The sequence below is a fragment of the Adelges cooleyi genome, unplaced genomic scaffold (assembly GCF_023614345.1).
Source record: "Adelges cooleyi isolate 19-005CV unplaced genomic scaffold, UGA_ACOO_1.1 ACOO_flye_CR_arks_rails_tigmint_CR_PRNA_23, whole genome shotgun sequence".
Classification (NCBI taxonomy): Eukaryota; Metazoa; Arthropoda; class Insecta; order Hemiptera; family Adelgidae; genus Adelges; species Adelges cooleyi.
Window position 1 is genome coordinate 4258709 of NW_026095893.1, and position 21288 is coordinate 4279996.

Consider the following 21288-nt stretch of genomic DNA (forward strand, 5'->3'; position numbering starts at 1 on the left):
AATAATACAATTACTTTTTATCTTCGGCTAATATTATGCCACTCTGCGTGGCCGTTTTAAATGCATTACCAGGAAATTTTCTGATTTCCTTACTGCCATAATATACAAATTATTTCAAAACCCCTGCGAGTTGGCCATGTAAACGTGACCGTAGCGACCAACTGTATTACACACATTACAATAATATTCATATATACATATATATGACCTCATCGACTAGCCAGGTGGTCACCACAATGATATTATTTATGAAAATTATTCCTACAGTGATTTCACTCCTATAAAACGCCGTCGTTCTCGCCAACGACTCGTGAGAATATTATCTTAACTTAACACTTGATAATAATATTTTGTATAAAATATGTCTTCTGTCGTCTGAGTGTATCACGGTTTAGATTTGCATAAAAAAACGTATGCGCTGTTATATTAGGTATTATATCGAAGAACGATAAGCATCTCTCGGCTTGGCCGCCGTAAGCACCCGGGAACAAGCAAATCGCGTGTGGCCAAATCATCCAAACGTTAAAATATTCTCACAAAAAAAAAAAACATAAAAAATTCACCAAAAGCGCAACGTTGAATTATTGTCGGTATACACGAGATTGTAATACCTATATAGAAAAGAAACTTAAGTCTATAAATTACTATTACAGAATTAAAGAAAATCGCCCACGCGTACAATCGTCGGTGACAATTTAGATTCCATTATATTATAGTGCCATTATATTATAAACTTGCCCGCAACGATTATGTTGTCGCTGCGAAGTGCGATGGAATCAGTTTAGCGGTGGCATGATGTGTTTCCTACTCTTTTCGTGGTGCTTGCCTCTTGGAATAAAAAACACACACACACACACACGTTGTATAGTTTAACTCCTAGTTTGCCGTCACCATTTATCTCGGTGACATTTTTTTTTTTTTATCATTTCGAATTCGAAAAAAAAAAGTATTTTACTAATTTGTTGGACCGCATGCGATCATCACTTTTACCGTCACGTGTATGACTTATGGGCCGGGTTGCTCGAATTAATTTTTGATATTGCAAATCGTGTTAGTTTTGATTTATGTAGAAAAAAAGAACGAGCATAAAAAACGCGTTTGTCGGTCAAATGATGTTTGCGGACTAGCCTTACGCGTCACAGTCGATTCCAAAGGAAAATAGTTTTAATGATCGACCAAAAACGCACCAGAGCGCTTTAAGACCAAAACGTTGTCGGTTTTTACACAAAACGCCAAAGTGGATTAATTCCATTAGCTACACGGCATCCGTCGGACAATGCAAGGTGTATGTGGTAAAATCGACACAGTAAAAGTTGATGCCGTTACATTTGTAAAGTTTCTGAGGAAAAGTGCACCCTTGGGGTCGGCCGACAATGGGCGATCTGCTAAATAATTTGGTACGGACGGACAAGTGAGGGGCGGGTTGGGAGGAAGGTAAATGACTACTGTGTACAACTGCTTCGCATCAACACCGCCAATGTTGTACACACACATACGCAAGCTTTTTCTTTTGGGTAATGCATTTCGATCGTTTCCGACGGTACAGAAAAGCACCCCCCTCGATGAGAATTTGGTCATGTGTCCGTAGTGGTAGTATTGTTCTGCCCCATATACTATACACGCGTATTATATTATTGTTGTGAGTATATTCCTTTTAGTTTCACCGGTCCCTTTCTCTGAACAACTCATATAAAGGATTTCGTGGTAAGCAACGTGGACGGCATTTCTCAATGGCTGGCGGTAGCGCGAAAAGGGCAATCTTTTAAATATGTATAGTACGCCAATTTTATTATTAGCTATAACGTCTGAGTAGAACTTCAAGATATAGCTACCCGGTGGCTACTCTCCAAAAAGCAAATCGAGGTCCTTCATTTATTACACAAACGTTGGCCTTATGAAAGTTTAATGACAACGGATATATAGGTATGGTAGTTTTTACCTGCGTGAATCCGACCGACGAGGCGGGTCGTGTGTACTAAAATATTCCGAGTCTGAAAGCCAAGGAAAAAAGTTGGGCAAGCGTAACGTTTTAATGGACTCCGGGTAAGATGTACACACACGAGGGCGAAAAGAAGCAATCAAACGTGTCGCGGAGGTCGGCCTCGGGGGAGAAAGCAGCCGTTGGCGCCAACACCACTACAAAAGGACGGCGACAGAAATGAAATTTCCCTTATATATTATACTATCCGACCAGAGCCAATATCAACGAATTCCGTATACAACACCGTTGTACACACGGCCGTGTGAAAATCAACCCCACATACCCGGAATCCTAATGAACCATCCGTCCCCTTCAAAGAATGTATAGTAAGCATTTTTTCCGTGTGTCCCGGTATCAGCCGAGGAGATGCCACGGCAAAAACACAGGGTGTTTCAAAAGTTAATAAACATAAAATAAAAACAGACAGCGGTGACTTTTAATGGAACGAAAACACCACAACGCCGACTAATAAGAAACAAATTGTCAATAAAGTTTCGAATATATTTTGCAAACATTTTATACGAATTTGCTGAAATATTTATAGCCATATCGTTAATGAATGGGAATAAAAAATCTATAAGTTAGTTGAGTAAAAGTTGAACAAATGTGACTTTTTTTATGTAAAGTGTTTTTTATAAACTATAAAATTAAACGACAAAGCTTTATCTAAATTTGGACACAAGATATTTTTAATAAAGTTACCGTATACTCGTTTATAGATTTATAGAACATTGCGTTGGAAAATCGCCCAAGTCCAGTATCATAAATTATAATACTGTATGAATGTCGAATGTACTTTTACTTTGTAGTCTAACTTTTGAGACCTGATATTACACAAAAAAGTAATGAAGCGCCTTTCTATAAAAAGACGCCAATAGCCTATTTATGAAGGCGTTCAATGTAGGCAATTTTTCGTCAAAACTAGATTTTCCATCAAAAAAATTGTTTTTTCTTGTGTTTCTAGACTGACTATGTCCTATGTTAGAAAAAAAAACAATTCTTCTAAAACCATTTAATAAACTATATACATTTTGAGTTATACTGTAATGATTATTTTGTTTTCTTATTAACGACATCCTCGGGATTATACAAATTAAGACATTTTATTTACAAAACAAATATAATATGTTTCAATTATTGTTCTTCGACCAAAGCAGCGACTGTCATGAACATATGTTTTTCTACTATTTTCGTTTCGACTTTCACTTCTATATATAATAATTGTGCTTTATAATATGTGCTGTTATAATGCGACAAAATATTATTTTATTACCCGAGGAATTCGAATATTATAATATTGTATTATATTTTCTTTAACAGTGATTCCTTTTGTCGCGTTCGATAAACATCATACTAAAACACAACCAACTTTTGCGACACTTGGTGTGTATATATATATATATATATTTGTAACCGTCAACAACACAACAAGCTTTTGCTTTTGACGTTTAGCAACGGTTGTTTATTACCTAGTTAACGCTTCACTAACGCCCGTTGATGGCGCACACGACTCGACTGAAAATATTATTTGCCCGTGTATAACAAGAATTCCGTCTCACTCTGCGCGTTATTGCGCTTTTTTCCGCCACTAGAAAGTGATTTTTATTTTACAATCAAATAAAGCACTCGTTTCCTCACAATAATATAACAACCACAACGACAACGACAACATTCAGTTGCAGCATTCAATTCTACGCAAGTTAAGTATTTTTGCGGTCCATTGAGTTTGATTAAAAACCGTCTGCAATCATAATGAGTTCGTTATTGTGCAGAAACACAAAACGCGAAAACCACGCGCTCGAAATTTGACAAAAATCTACTGAAATATATGCACAATAATTACAGGAATATAAAATTGAGCTTTATACAGCCATTCTAAAGATCAGAAATATTGTACACTAAAGCAATTCCATGGGACCATAAATTAAATACTTTTACCGTTTTCAGTTTTGCATCAAACCATTTTTGAGAGAGTGTTCATCTTTTTCAGTCTTACAAAAATTCCTAAAGATCTATAACATTGCCAACTCTCCCTATAATTTTTTATAACATTCAACTAATAAAGAACTGTTAAAAACCGAACCATAGCTTCAAAAAATGTTAATGCCTCTAGAAATTGTTATAAAACCCCTATACAGGTCATAACGCTACGCCGATACTTTTTTACTGGATTTTTTTCTATTTTAAATTATTAAGGCCACGTGTGGAATAGTGATAATACCAAAGTTAGGATTTTTTGGTCTGTGTAAGTGTTAGTAACAATTTTGTTGACTACAGAAAATGTAATATTTTAAAATAAGCTTTTTTTTCTGTGATCAAAGAAGACGTTGTAAGACCTAAGCTGTATTTATTATATTATATACATTGTCCATAAATTTATTATTCTACGACTATAAGTCTCGACCATATGGCCGTTATCTGCTGCAGCCGATACACAATTGCTTGTAAAGCTCTTTACGATCACGATTTAATCCGCGCGGCCAATAGACAGTGTACTTGTATTAATTATCTGTTGTGTATAATCGATTGCAGCCATTGTTGTTACACGAATAATTTATAATTAAATTCTACACGGCGGCGTTATCGTTTTTTTTTATACATGGCCTGAAAAAAGAAACGTTTAGATTTTTTAGAACCAATTCCGCGCGATCTTCAAAGCTCTTTTTATTTTCAAATGTCATTCTCAATTTAATTTCAACCGTGTTTTGTATTTAAAGTAAGATCGAGACGTGGTGATAAGCCGAGCCTTACACTGTGATACCAAATTGGACCCCCGGCGCGTTTAAACGTGGGCGCTTGCGGTCTCTTGTAATACGATACGCGGCGGCTACCTATATTAATATTCGAAAATTTAATTTCTATATATATATATATATATATAACGTCTAGGATGGGTATATCATTTATAATATTATGAACATTATTTTTTCGAACCGAGAAACGCATTAAGAAAACGGTCCCGGATAGAGGCGTGAACCGTAATTTGGTTCAAGTTTGTTGTTGTGGAAAAAAAAAAAAACAAAACGTCGTGTCAAAAACGAAACCGATTATTTTTGTATTTCTAATGGCGAGTCGGTAGTCCTCCTAAGAGGCGTCAGGCGGTGAAAATGATTTCAAGTGTACACTTGCTCGCATACACGTTGTCGCGGTTTTGACAACCTTCGCCGGTGCTGCTCACTGTGAATGTGAAGTTTTGTAATTAGTTTTAGCTTAGGCTTTATACGTAGGCACGCGGTTGTTTGACGAACATTCTCCGTCTCTTCCCCCGGGAAAAGAATCGAATTTTGTTGCCAACCTTAATTACTATTCGGAGTGGAACCGCGGTCGATACAAATGCACTTATATGGTTATGTATATACCGGCTACAGCTAACGCCTGGTGTATTCGTCGAGTCCGCGAGTAACGGCCACCGCTCTATATAATCGGCAAGGAACTAATGATACTTTTAAGACTTGAGCCTCGGTATACTTGCCGGGAAGTGGTAGCGATTTTGAAAACCGTGTGCGGGTGTAAGCTTGATTGAACGGCATGCTTCCTAACGAAAACACCGCACAGCAATTATACATTGTGTGTAAATGTGCGCCGTGGTCAGCTAATATATAGACATCGTTTGGGTAGCCTTTGCCGAGCGGGCCCGATGTTTCTAGGTAAAATTTTTCTTTGTGGTGTTTTGATGGATGACCGAATACCGCTGGACTGACGACGGCAAAACCGTTTTTAACAACGTCCTGTCCCCAGAGTGCAGCGTGGATCAAAAGTCACGCATACCATCGATCACGGCTGTGATTTCTTTTTTTTTTTCAACAGACTATTTTTGTTTTAACTCGTCCATCGTAAACATAGTAAATGTCAAATCTCGTCTAGCCTCTCTACGATTTACTCGCCCCACACGACTGCAGTGCACATCATAACCGATAAACATGTATGTTGCTGTATTGAGTTTCTATCGGTGTGTGCGCGTATAAGTATGATACAAACGGCGTTGGGTTTTGTGACAACCGGCGTCGACGCATTCATAAACCGTTATATTATATTTTATAGTATATGTGTCTACTGTCTGTCTAATGGTGAGGACGAGGAGAGAAGAGCAACAAAAACCATATTGAACCATACTACCACCTATCTCGGTGTTGACTAATGAGAAAAATTCTAGTTTTGATGACGATGACGATCCTATACAGGAGTGCCGGGCGAACAGGGTCTGTCGGCTGAAACGAACCCTTTTCTGTGTTCCGCTACGTTGAAACGGCACGAGATTGATACACAGGAACGTACAGAGAAACATTATTGCTCTTCATGGGAGAACGTCATTTCGGCTGTAGACATATGTTAGATGGGAGGGTTAAACCTCGGGAGATCGTGTTACCCGTCATGTTAGGTCTCGATTTTTAAACGTGGCGTGAAAACGTGTGTGTTTGTGTCTCTGCAGCGTTTTGACAATATAATTATAATAATAATAATGTGTATGATCGGTCGCATCTGTTAAAACAAGGGTAGTTTTGCAATATTGCCTATACAAACAAAAACATGTCCTTTTCTAACACCGCAACCCGAGTGCACATAAAACAAAGACCGAACGCGTTTTTTTTTTTCGAAAACCGGTCCTGTCTGCAGGGTACGGATTTTATGTTAAAAATACGTTTTGATTTTTATCGTGAATATTATTAATAATAATCATTTTTAATAGCCGTGTAAATGGGGCTGGTAAAAGATAACAAAAAAATAGTCTACATAATATTATATCCTGACAAAGTTTTTTAAACGACGACGTGTGGGCCAGCACCGTGGCTAGCAAGGCATTAACAGATAACGTGCAACCCATTAACGCACGCAACTGTGTCCTCATGTCTGGCGATACAATCTACTTGTGTATGTAGTGTATACGCACCAAATGCTCTTTAATTAGATTCACAATGCTTCATTTCTCTTATCTAGCCAACGTTAATGCACTATTCAACATCAAAACGGCCGAGTTACAAACATTTTAATAATAATAATATACATTCATGCAATAATATTATAAAGAAATCGCCCACGTGGCTCATTTTGGTCTGTCGCTATTGCCGCAGGTCATCACAATAGAATGTTTAAGTTTTAATATATGTAATATAGTTTTCAAGATAATTTTTTATCGAGAAAAACTATAACAATCTTGACCGACTTGGATGCAAAAGTACTACCAATACAGGTCAACGTTTATACTGATAACTAATCCCACCATGCTTGTTAAGCATTCAAGCTAGCACTTGTATCAAGCATTATAGCTTAAGAAATACTTAACGAAATAACTGAAATAATTATTGAATATAGTACATTTCATGGAACGTAGTTCACTTGTTGTAATCGCATAATACCTATTGTTATCGACTAGTAAAGCTAGTCGACTTGAAAACATAATAAAATACCTTTGTTATTGATTGGTAGTTATTGTTTCTTTATAGTGATGCATGACTATTGAAATTTATAAAACTAAGTCGTGAAAACCAAACGAGTTCAAGTGGTTTTTTGAACATCAAGCAAGATCAGTGATTGGCTGCCGGAGAGAGAATATTTGGCCGGACAATCTCAATTGTACTGTATAAGAAAACAATTTTTTAGTTAAAACTAATATTATTTTCAGTGTGCCTCCCAGAAAAATGTTACATTCTCATACAGGTGTGGGTACTTTGAGTAATGTAATCAGCAGGTGCTTATTTTAGTGATTGGTGTAAGAAAAATGAGATTATCAAACATAAATATAAAAACACTGTGTAGGTATTTTCACAATTGTGCTTTTTTGTATAACATAACTATCAGAAATTGTTTACTTTAATCGTCAAGTCGGTTATGATAAATAAAGTAAAGGTGCACGGAACGTTACTTTTTCGATTGTTCGTTGTTTGCAACGCTGCTTCGGTCCCACAGAACAAACAGTGGTCAGTCACGGGTTGTTAGGTTGCAAAAATGTACATGTACTTAATGTAAAAACAAACAAAATGTTTAATTTGGTTAAAGGGGGTGTGTTCATTCGTATTCACATTTCATAGAGGCATAGACCTTTATTTAGATTTATTTAATTTGCTTTCAGAAACAATGATATTATGTGAAAATATTATGTGTTCTTCATAATCGATTTCTTACCCAAACATGGTGTAAATATATAACTGTTAAAAAATATACTATTGCCAAGTAGGTTTTATCGAGTTTGGCTCTCGAAAAGGATATTGTTCTGATAGTTTAGTTGTGTTTAAAAAAAGTTAATAGCTTGAATTCTTGCGCTTGTAATCGTGCCGGAGCAACGATGATTTCTATGCATTCCGGAGCGGTTATGAAACTTGGCTTGGTTTAGCTGTATCTATGTTTGTATGTTTAGCTTGTGTACGCTGTTGGTTTCGTCCCTTTCCGGGCAGATAATTTCTCACCGTCACGCAATCCTCGTGCAGCAATTCCCAAAGTTTTCCTGGACTTTCGTGGTCCTATCCGTTGTGTGTGAGTGTGCGCAAGCCGTACCAGTCAACCGCTTTGGCGACATTCCCAGAGTTCCTTTAATGTCCCTCTGCCGCCTAGCCTTTGTATACGACAAGATACAACAATGTACATTACATTATACACAATTAAAATATCCCTCTCGCATCGCCGTCGCCTATATATTTCTCGGGCAAAGTCGAGATGAGATAAAATAGAGAGAGAGGAGAGGGAGCTTCCAAGTTCTATGGTTGCTATTGGGTCAGAGCCCCGGTCACAGGACATATCATAATGTATTATGATTTTTATACAAAAGAAATGTAAAAATTACCCTCGTTTTCGCGGACAACGCGCTCACGCACACGATTATGCAAATTATGATCTATACCGTCCGGTTGTATGTTTGTTATAAATAATAGTATTACATACATACCTACATATGAGTATATATTTTTTTAACATTTAGCGATAATTTCGTCGAAACATATAATACAAACATATAAATAATAATGATTTTTCTTACACGTCCGAATATTACATTACGTAAAAAGTTATAAAAAAAATCCCACAACTCGTATTCATAATATATTATGTTTTACCTTATTGCGATCCCGCCGGTGTTTAATATACTTTTTTTTATCCACAACATTTTTTTTATTTTACAACAACAAGATATCTGATATCCTAATGGTCACCTTCAATATCGAAGGTATATTTTATTATATTTTCCAAGTATTTATGTTATTTTTTAAAATTGTATCATATAACAATAAAATTTTATCGCTTGCGCTTCTCAAGTATGCACTGAATAAATTGGACTAATTATTCATAGTACCTATTATCAATTATAAATTATAATAAGGTGTGCTATAGTTAGCATCTTGTGGTATTTATTTTGTTGATTCGCTATTTAATTATTAACAATATAGACCGCCAAAAAGTATTATTTTCTTTTAATATTGGAAATTATCCATATACCATGTGTTTTCTATGCTTTCTCCTGTCAATCTCATAAGTTATTCGTGTAACATTACATTTTTTTTTTTTGGTAGACATTTTCTTATTAGTTAAATAAACGTCGGTTTGGTCAAATTAGAAATTCCGTTTACTACAGTCCGATACAACGTGGCTATTCAATTATTATAATGTTCTATGTTGTAATTACGTATGTAATGAATCTCATTGGTGCGCTTCAGTTACACAAGAGTATTATTTTTTTTTTTTTAGATTTAAAACGTTTGTACAGCGTGTGAATATCATTAGCCCAACAAGTAGTATCTTTGAGGTGTGACCAACAAGTGTTGGATTTCTTGCGAGGATTCCGGCAAATCCATTAAAGCTGAAACACGACGCTGCGTGTTGTTGATGGGGTTTTGAATGCGTTATTTGCGGTGGCGGTTTTTTGAGATCTCCTCCCTTAGGTCGTCGTTTTCCCACCCGGCCGTTCCCTTTCCGCCCTTTTCTCACTTGCCTCGCGTCTCGCCAACGCGGAAACGGGGAGAGGGTAGTTGCTTCTGCATAATGGAAACAGTCGTAAATATGTAAAAGGATAGATTGAACTTTGCGGAACACCCGAAATTCAAATTTTCTTTTTTCCTTAATGGAATATTAATACCTCGTGGAGGTTTTGCGCATTAAAAAAAGGTGCCGGTATCGAGTGACTAACGAAAATAAATGGGGGAAATGTATTATTATTCGCGATACGGCAAGAAAACTTTGTCGGCTACACAGCGTCGACTCGGAGCACGTCCTGGGTCGTTATTAAGGCGAACTAAGTATAGATATAAAATTGTATATTTTTTTAATCCGGCTTTTTTTTTGTTGCTCTACCCTTCATCTTGAAGAGTTTTGTCTTAATTATAATCCGTAACGCTACCCAAACACTTAAAACACAATGTATACCGGTTTCTATATCTATTATATATTTTTTTGTTGTTGTTGTTTCATAATTGAAAAACTTAGTCAAGTGGTTTCCCCGTCAGTTGGTGGCTGTTTTTCCTGGTCCGGTAAACAAGATATGCAAACGTTCTATGTAGGCAGTCCAAATACGGTTTAAGTTCATAAAGGTTTAATTTAGGAAAAATAAACTAGAAGCTATAGCTATAGCTATATACTGTGTACAAAACGTGCAACCGAAAAGCTAACGTCGGCCATAAATTGTTTTCTGTAGCCCCGTGCGAGAAAAACGAATCGATGAAACATTTTCTACCTAAATGTACTTAAGAGTTTTATTTTGCGTAGCCATCTGAGATATGTTATATAATAATATAATTTTTTACTGAGCTGTTTTGTTTTTTATGTATTTGTTCAGTTTCAACGCTTTAATAACTTTCAGATGTTCTTTTTAACACAAAAAAAAAAAAGGAATGTTATTAGTTAAATAAAAAATGTACTTCTTTGCAGAAAAATCAAATATTTTTTTTACATTTCGAACAGGAGTGAACACTGTCGAATTATCAATAATAATTGTTGGTAAAAAATATGTCAGGTGCAAAGTTTTTTTTTGTTTTCACGCTAACGTTGGTATCGGACCGCCGAAAGAGCAAAATAATGTACAAAATGTATATTACAAAGTTTCGGCAATATTTTCCATTAAAACTCACTTCGAATCGATGTCATCGATACGATTTATTATTTTTGCCGTCGTCGTTACAATATTCCTACCCTTCCCCTCGCTGTGCTTATACCGTGTACCGAATGTTCTATTGATAATATATTATTATATTATATACATATTATAGTGTGGGGTTTGACGCGCTCTGTAACGTGTGATCTGACCCTTATTCGATTGTGGATTCGATGGTTATCGTCGTTTTCTCTGTCCCTCCCTTTGGAAAAAAAAAATGTAAAGCAAGTCCATATAACAATATGATGTGCACAATCATTACGATTCCCATTCGTTGTCGAGTGCTATACGTAATATCGATGTCACCCTCTTCGGTAGTTCATAAATTTAAATCGCTCGTCGCCCAAATCGACGGAAAATAAATGCAAAACGGGGCGAAATAATAATAGTACACGGTTTTGGAATCTGACGTCGGCGGTGGTTGCCGGGACATATCACCAGGTAGGTAATAAATGCAAATCCGACCAAGTTCATGATAGCAGAAGCATTACTATATATACGTATAGTGCTGCTTGACGTTCCCCTTTTTCAATACACACATAATACTCGAATGCGGGATGCGCACACCTCGGTTGGGCCAGGAGGGAAGTTATTCAAATGTCGGCGGTAATTCAAGTTCCACTCGCCCTAAAGGCACCGCTGCGTGTATTCGATTTTGTTTTAACGTCATCCGCGCAAAATGTTATTTTAACGAATCCAAAGCGACGCGACCGGAAACGATTCGCCGTTGCGCTATAGCGTACAGGTAGTAAATTCGGAACACATACTCGAATGTACAACAGTGGCGGGCAAACGAAAACTATACCAGCCATAACGGCTGGCGTGAGGGGGTGGTGGGGTATTTTAAGAGCGTAATTTCAAGTTTATGCTCGCAAAATTAATTATAGCGCAAAAATCCCTATCGTTTTTCTAATTGACAATAAAATAATACAATGAAATATTATCCTTCTGGCCGATATTTTTAAATAATTATACATTTTCTTCGACGCGAATATTGCGATTCATTCGCAGAACGAGTGATTATTTTAGTATGATCTCGAAAACGACAAGCGGTAAATTGTTATAAAATGTATGAAATACTTATTAAAGTTTGCATTAATTAGAGCCAAACGGCCAATTAGCTACTGCAATATGAATTTTTAAAAAATGTTATTGTTTAATATTATATATTATTGATTTTCTAAATAAGTATTCCTCGAAAATTAAGAGCTAGGGCGTAAAAGGTTAAAACAGTAATTCAGATTCGTCTGTGCTTTAGACAAAATCTTTGGTTTAAATTTGTTAATTTCCCTCTTATTCTTATTATGTATATACTCTATAATCTATATAATATTAAATAAGATAAACTTATTGTTCATTATTGATATTAAAACGTGTTTATTTATTTACAACGTTATTGATTTGGTTTCAGATTATACTTGTCGATAATCAGTGTTCTACAAACAGAAAATTAAACGAACAACTTAGTAAGTACCTATCTAGAATATAGAGAATAACATATGTTTTAAACAGATGATAACGCCTAAATTAAATCCTAGAAAAATCTAGGGTAATCGTTTTTGTAGTTATATGAATAAGTATTTAAGGTTTAATTCTACAACACTATTTTATGGGATCTTAAAAGACTCGGTTCGAAAGTAGATTAGTTCGGTATCCAGAGTATGCCCGCTGTTGACGAGACAGTCTGATGTTTGATGTAATTAAAATCGAAATTAATATTGTCCGATTAAATCCGTCACACGGAATTTATTGGTCTGCGTTTGGGTATGAGTGGCCGACACGCAACTGGGCTTAAATCAAACTGGTTCGTTAAAATAACACTTGGGAGGTGTGCGTGACAAATGGGAAAAAACTCCTTAAACAAACGTCCAGTTACCATGTAGATTTCGGTATCGAGTGCGGGGGCACAGCTTATTAATCGTGTGGAATTTATCAGTCATTGTGTGCATTCGGAATGCCGTGAAATTATTATTCGGTTCACTTTGTCGGTTGGATGTAATTAAATTCGTTTTTTTTTTACCAACGACGACGGTCAGATTGCCATCTGAAAAATAAAAATTGGAAGTATTTTTAGCGGCCATCAATAATTTAAAGAAATCAAATCTAGGACTACTGCTATAATTTTAAAATTCCAGCGATGGTTATCGCAGAACCGTAAATATTAGGAAATTAAAACCGGGAGCATTCTTCGTCGTCCGGTTGATGAAGCCGATAGAGCGGCGGCATCATTAATATGACAAGTCTTCTTGATGCAAAATCACGATTAAATAACATTTTTTTTCTTCCTAAACGGGCTACCGAATAAATTATTATTGCAGAAAATTATTACCCTGTGTGTAAAAGGAACAATGGACCGTGACAGTTATAGAGATAAATGAGTATTATAAAATACAAATTCATAATATTCCTATACGGCAAAGTGCATAGAGACATATTTCGAAATAAATAAAAAACAAGCACGGTTTTTTTATAACTATGTCATTTTATGTCTACTGGTTTTTATTAGATTGAAATACAAAATTAAATGTAAAAAAACCCGATCCTCTAACGAAGACGCAGTTGTCTTCAAAGTTTGCTTTCAAACGACAATGGATGTATTATGGAAACGATTTTAATTGTCGGCAAAATATCGCTGGACCACCTGTTAATGATCTACCGGTTTAATGATTCAAACCCGACCTTGACCACACCCTGTGGTGACCCTCGAGTCTGTCATTATTCGGATAAGGGGAAAATTTTAGATTGTGAAGGTTTTCCTCCTTTGCGTGATCGTATCTTGCACCGTCCACGGCACATCTGTCTGGACAAAGGGGTTTTCTGAACAAGGATTCTTTGTCCCCGTGGAGATGATCGTATACTAAAGGAAACCCTATTTATTTTCAACTTCTAGAGTGGAGGGTTTGGTAGTTTTACTGTGTTTTTCCCCATCTCCCCCGTCACGGGTCACCTCGTTTGTTTACATTAGGATGAGCACCCCGACGCCCGAAACTCTCCAAACGGCCGTTACCTAGTCGAGGGCTTCGGCGTTATATAAAGGGCGGAAACCTGTAATTTACTATATGGAATATAAAAAAGGTTAGAAAGAAAAACTGAAGAAAATATTCGAAAATCATTATGAACGACTCCCTTTGGACATCTTCGCTATGTACGAGTACCTACTTGAATCCGGTGTCGGCGACAGTATATTTATTTAACTTTAAGATATAGCAGCTAAATATGTGTCTAGTGTTTTTTTTTTCTTTTTTTTAATGCTGGGAAGCCAAAGAAACGGAAGCACGTGGTTTCAATTTGGGATGTTAGGTGTCACGTATAATTGTGAATACCCAACGTTGACACGCGTCATATTACTTATATAATATACATAGTGACAAGGACCCCTGCGCAAAACCCTCTACTGAAGGCATTCGAATTTACAGCTCTTGTTCACGACTTAAGGGCTAAGAGTTAAACGTTGTCTCCGTATTAATATTGCGACGACTAGAGCGGGATAGGACGAATGGCAAACTATATGTCGTTTTATTTGTGATTGGCTTCTCAAACCGAAACGGTTTGTCCGAATTGGCCGAAGTCAAAGTTTCTGCTAATCGGTCTGAGTGTAAATTGAATTCAGACATTTTATGCGCAACCCGGACCGTTTTAGTTTCGGCTTATATTTATAACCTATTTTCCAACGCAAAATCATTACCATGGTTATTATTTACGACGTGCTCGTTGCAATGTTTACACAAGTCCACCGCCGGTGCAGCGCACCGTTGCCGAGGAGTCTTAAATCACCGTCTTTGTCGCGACTGTTATGACCGAGGCCATAAATAATTTACCGCGGATATTGTGAATAATTCATGACACAGTCTCCGGATTGGACTTATGCGGATGTTCATACACAAATTTCGATCGCGCCTCGCCCTCGCACAAACGGCTCAGTAAATTGTTTACCAAACTATTTTAGACCCAAATTAATATTATCGTTTACACAAACCAACTGCGCGTGAACGGTCTTACAATAGTACGTCGCCCGAATGCACGGAATAGCACCATATTCTAATTTTTCTCGCATTCCCGCTTGCTGGAAACACTCAAATTGTCTTGACTTCTGCTCGATAACCGCCTCGAAAGCAGGTAACTGCAAAGCATTAAAGACATCCAGCTTATAAGCTTTTATTAAGTATATAACTTGCCGCGGTAGAGTAGAAATTCCGTTAATTTATTTTTACGTTTTGCACATGCCACATTATGTCAAATGTATAATGACAAAATGACTTTGATTATTACTCGAAGGATAGGAAAGATAAAACAGTTACAAATAAAATGAATATGATTTAGCAAAAAAAACTCATATTTATATTGCTGAAGAACCAACCAAGCGAGATCAAGATTTCCCACCGAGAAATAGCCGATTCAGCGCAGCTTCACTTCTTATCATGTTAGCAATGTAATTTATTATCCGTATCTGCCGGCGGATATTAAAAATGTCGAGGGTATTTTTGATATGATAAGGAAAAAGGTGTATAAAGAAGTTCTGTGACAAATTTACTTTTTTTTTTTTGTTTTTATCTTCAAACCCGCGGCTTTGTCGACGATTTTGCTTGATGATCGGCTATTACCGATTCCTTATCGTACCAAGAAACGGCCAGTGTGTTTGTTACTGTCTGACAATATTTCATGCGAATCGTTTTCTCCTGGTTTAGAAGTCCGTGTCGGTGACAGGGAGTGGAAGGACGAGGCACGCATTAACGTCCGTCCTGTCGTTTCCGGGCCTAAGGACGAATTTTGGGTTTTCCGACGCCACCACAGTCGCCGGTACCGCAAACGTTGATGAATAGAGCCCTATCGAAAGTCCACCACATACCCCGGACACTCGTTTACAATAATGAAGATGCTTTTCTCTGCTTCCCCTTGGCCTCGGCTCTCGCAACTAAAGTCACGCCGCCGGAAACAAAAATAACGTACTCTACTGTTTTGTCTTGAAATATTTATATATATATATGATGTCTCAAAATGATTGTTATGAACTGTTGCGGTCCGCTTGCGGACGGTTTGTTCCGTTCTATATTATATAGTGTACGTGTATTCGCTATACGCCGTATCGCGGAGTGCGTGTGAGTTACCGGGCACTTTGTTTGTACAAAAATAATAATGTATAGGGCGTTCCAGAAGAGGCAAAACACACTCGTAAATTTTGTCTAGCGCATAACGTTTGTAAAGCACGTACTGCAGCGGGGTGTCCTGGTACAAGAAGGAGCAGTGTAAAAACGCACACTACTTTATAATATTTTATAAATATATGTATGTATATATTTATAACTGGTACAGAGAGAGAGAGAGAGAGAGAAATGTGCCCACGCTAGTAGATTTGTCAAACTCGGTGGGTTCATTAAAAACGTGTTTTTCAAAAAAGAAACCAACGTGTCTCTTCGGTGTAGATATTAATGATAATATCTAGCGATATCACAACACAGTTTCGTTTAGTGACAATCATATAAAATATGATATAGCCGGTGCAGGCGACCAGGCCAATCAACTTGTCGGCTTATCGGGATTAAAACCTTAGTACATAATATTTATCATCCAACTCTTTCAATTATATCCATCTGGTCTTTAGCGCGCATCGTCTCTCTAACAATCTTATAATATGATGTCACACATCAGTAATTTACTGTTTTCCGTCGCTCCGTGTATTTATTATATCGGATTGCATTCAAATCTTTGCATTCATCTCTACGGCTACCGAATTCTTCAAACTATTACTTTTATTATGATATATCCTCTTATGGATTTGTGTAATCCGATTGAGTGTTTTACACTTAATGTGATTATATGTTTTATGCGCGGGACGCAAATAAAGAATCGCTACCGGAAATCGATCATAATGTTTTAATACATTGTATGATATGCAATGGACGGTAGATACCAGCAACGGCTTTGTGTGTATCAAATGGAGATACGCGTTTCTTGACGTTCTCCTACTCCTCCTGCGTATCGTGGTATTCAGATTCAAAGGACCTTTGTGAACCGTATGCACTGCAGTGGGCTTATCGGGGCACTGATAGTCCTGATATATTTTACATTACCATAACGAGCAGTATCTAATCATGTGTAATACCCGATACCTTTTACATAAAGGTTACCCGAACGCGTATCCATCACGGATATAATGGCAAAGACTTCAAAGCCAAAACCCTTAAAAATTGCCTAGGGTATGTGTACTATCCTGGATTCGACACTGGTCCGACAACGTTTTCAACGACTGTTCGATGATGGAATAGCAAACCGCTTATGCTACGATTGTCCTTATATGCGGCAACGTCCGGAGATGTTCCAAGCAGTCATTTTGTATGTTTTACTGTGTTTCCCGGCAACCGCGCATTGTGTGTCAGTCAATTCTTCACGTTCGCTGGTATATCGACGAGCAACTACAGGACCTCGCACACACCACACGCTTAACCGCACAAACAATCCTGTACCATTTGAGTGCAGCAAGCCTATACTTTTATGCACGACGAACCTGTTGCCTGTAGGAATTATTCATGACAACCACGAGGAGGTGTTCGGATAGCACTCGCTGCAGTGCGACCACCGCCACAACAACTGACAAGACAAGAGTGTATCTGAATTTATGGGTTCTGCCGGTCGTACCCATTCGCATTCGGTTAATTGAATACACGTGTTCCGGTATAACAACTCGAAAAACAAACTAGCTCCTTTTTTTCTACTGCCCCGAGCCGTTTCTATCCGCTGCCTCTTTGATGCCAGCAGCCCGGCACAGCCATTCAATAGCTATTCAACTGGCGAAAGTGCAAACACAATGACCTTCGTGCCGAAGCACATCAGATAAAGCTAGACTAGACCCTGGTGGTTTACACAAGCAACTTCTGTCCTACAAACCCGGAACTACGTTGAATGGCTCGAGTCACGGTTTAGCATACGTCAATTCTCGGCCTACAATATGAGGCAAAATCGTTTTTTATTGAAACTCCGAAACCACTATAAGGAGCAACTTTGCATCATATCGTACCTCATGGAAAGTCGTTAGGCATTGACAATTTTTCTATGTGCTACCGGAGTTATAGATCATAGTCGCAGTTAGTCGAGCGTCGACATAAATTCCAATCGTCCAATTGTATGAATCCTTACCCATTATACAGGTGTGGTCAAAACACATCCAACTCCACTCTATTTGTACTAAACAATAGATTCTTTATTTTTTGTTATAATATTTTCTATGTCAGATTTTAAAAGCCTTCATTATGCATAGCAGACTGTCTAGTGGATTCCTAAATATATTTCAACGGTCGAGATCAGAAAATATTTTGAACGAATTGCTCGCCGTGCTAAAACATATCATCAGAGTTTACAGCCTCTTGCTATCGTTATCATTGTCTTTGTGTCTAAGGGGCTGTATCAGAACTATAATAATAATCCGAGTTATTTACAATAGAATCCCGCGTCGATAAAACCAACTCATTCCTACAATTTTACAACAGGACACTTTGTTTAGTGTATGGTATATATCTAGTAATATAATGTTAATTGTTCGGTTTCTCATTTACTTTTTTCCACGGTCCCTTAATCTTATGCACACACTCGTCGATAGTCGTCGTACTATATCTATTGTTAAGACATTTATTAGTCATAAATGAAGATAAGTCTTATAGGCCGTATAATATTGGTTCGTAAACCAATATTATCATACACGCAGTATTAACGGTTTTAAAGTTGTTTTTGTTCGACTGAATTTTATTGTTTTTATCGATTGCTAAAATCTGTTTTTAATTTTGAAAAAAAAAATATTTTATTGACTGAGATGTACGACATTTGGAAACCGCGGCATGTGGCTGTAGTAATAACTAATAAGCATGAAAGTATTCTGTGCATTTGGTCGTTTTAATAGTCTAGGGAAACGTCGGGTAGGTACAAATCAACTATATAAACACGGTCATTATGGTGTATACACGATTCGGGTCCGACCTTAAAATTGCGTGCCTTTTTTGCGGCAACGGCGAACAAACAAATTAAAAAAAAAAACGGCGTTGCAGTGGTTTATTTTTGTGTTAGATGCAGATTTGTTTAACGATCTCCGCGTATGGTAATTGTTTAAGAATATAGCTGGATCTCGTTTTACTTTTTTGTTTGGGTTACTCAGTCCGTAAGCTGGATAATGGAAATCGCATTATTATTATTATAATAATGTTATAAAAAAAAAACGAATAAAATACTTACAAACGTATGTGGCAATTTATTTTTTAAGCTATTGTTTTTTTTCTCTCTAAATACACCTCTTCTCTAAGAAAAAAAATCAGTTCTGTTTTTGGGTGTGTGTACTTTTCGTCGGTAGTAGGTACCTACCTAATGTTTGGTTCGGATATCGTCGTTTCGTGATCGTTCTACATGTGTTAAACGCAACACGATTGCGATTATAATGCGACTGTGTTTTGCCGTGTACGTTACACGTGTCTTTTTTTCTTTTTAGTGATTATTATTATGCTTGCTTTCGACTCGAATAGGATACGCGTATACTACATACGACTTGATCACGAAACGGTTTTGCATTCAATGGCGATTTAATGCAAATGAATTTCGTCTTACGAAAACCGTCACAAGTATAGTACAATAAGGAGAGATGCAGTGGCTTGAAATTTAAATAAGCTAGTGTCTGCCGCACAGACAACTGTAACGTGGATTCGCGTTTTTTAAAAACCGCCTGTGCACTTAACATTATTAGTATTCACAATATTACATGTACATCCTAGAGCAAACAAAGCGATGTGAATGTATTTCATTATTTTATTTTTCCTGCATCGGTAAATCAATTTTATTCGCTGTGTGCGGTAATACTAAACGTTATAACAATACGATACAAGTGTATATTGAATAGTAATAATTACTATTAATCACCTTGCTGGCGCGAGTGACACGCTAAATACGGTTAATTGATAATAGTGATTTTCCGGGTTACGCCCAACAGCCGGGTTGTATTATATTCAATTAACAAAATATGATCCTTTTGTGCCTTAAGAGTCAACGGTAATAAATAATTATTACATATTATAATCGGACGATTTATTTTATTGTCAGTGTTTGTTTGTAGTCGATAATTATTTTAAAGCGGTCTGTAAATCAAAAGTTTTTTCTTCGTTATATTATAACTAATATAAATTAATACAATACCACATCTAAGTATACGAAATGAATATATTACGCCTAGTAGGTATATTGTAATAATAGTATAAAGCGTTTGGCTGGCGGCGGTGGTCAATGTATATTATAACAACATCAATTATATAATTTAGGGTTTTAAACCGTTTCACCATGAGAACACACTGTGTCGGACGACGGAACGTTGAAGTCTAATATTAATTATTAATCTCGTACTATTTATACGTTTTCAAGTGGTAACTCGGTTTTTAATAAGTACACGAAAAAATAAAAAAACTACCATAAATCTTCACAATTTCATCCGGCCTATGATTGTAGTGTGATTGGATTTTAGCTATTATTAACTATTGTTTATCTATAAGTCCGATAAAACCATATTTTTATGAACTTGTATAACATGCTTCTTCACGCTTATTACAAAAAAACATGGGTTAGACCTGACAGATTTGACCTTTCTCTCAGACATAGACAAGGTGTGGACGATGACTCGCATGCCTCCCACACGTGAACCGGTTAGTATTTTTTTTTTGTGTGTTAACCCTTTAATCATCAGTCTTTCTTCGCGTTTGTTTCGGGGGGATGATGATAATGAATTATGACGTGCGTTTAACCGTTTTTCTTGGTCGGTCGGTCGCGTTCGTTTGTTAAAATATCAACGGATGAACAGACGATACACGTCTGTACTGGCGCCTGTTTTGGTAAACACCCCGTAACCAAATTACTATGTACTATGAACTCAGCCCCGAAGAGCAATGGAGGGAAACATGTAACACCGTACATAGACAAAAAAAATCATTGTAATAAAACACTATAGCTGCCTGTTAATGATAGCCGCTCGTATTATATATAATGAACTCTCTGGGCCATATGTTGATCAATTTTTTTAACTTTTGAAACCCCAAAATAACCCTGCATATGATAATAATAATAATAATAATAGTAGAATATTGACGGTATACCTTATTATTATTGTAGAAGACTAATTTGCTCGCTCAGGAATTAATCGGCCATTTACGTTTCTAGACGGGTTCTGTATAAAGTTGCAGGTTCGTAACAACGTTATTAGGTTCACCCGCAGCCGCAA

General features: G+C 36.9%; 1 protein-coding gene across 3 annotated transcripts in view; it reads left to right on the top strand.

Moving 5' to 3' along the window:
* Positions 1–21288, top strand: part of LOC126836249 (discoidin domain-containing receptor 2-like) — a 103459-nt gene that overhangs the window by 24613 nt on the left and 57558 nt on the right. For 2 of the 3 annotated variants that reach the window (XM_050569490.1, XM_050569492.1), the window contains one exon: positions 12463–12517. The exons of the other annotated variant lie outside the window; for it this stretch is intronic. The gene's annotated coding sequence lies outside the window, so the exon portion shown is untranslated. The remainder of the gene's footprint in view (positions 1–12462; positions 12518–21288) is intronic. 3 annotated transcript variants of the gene reach the window in all.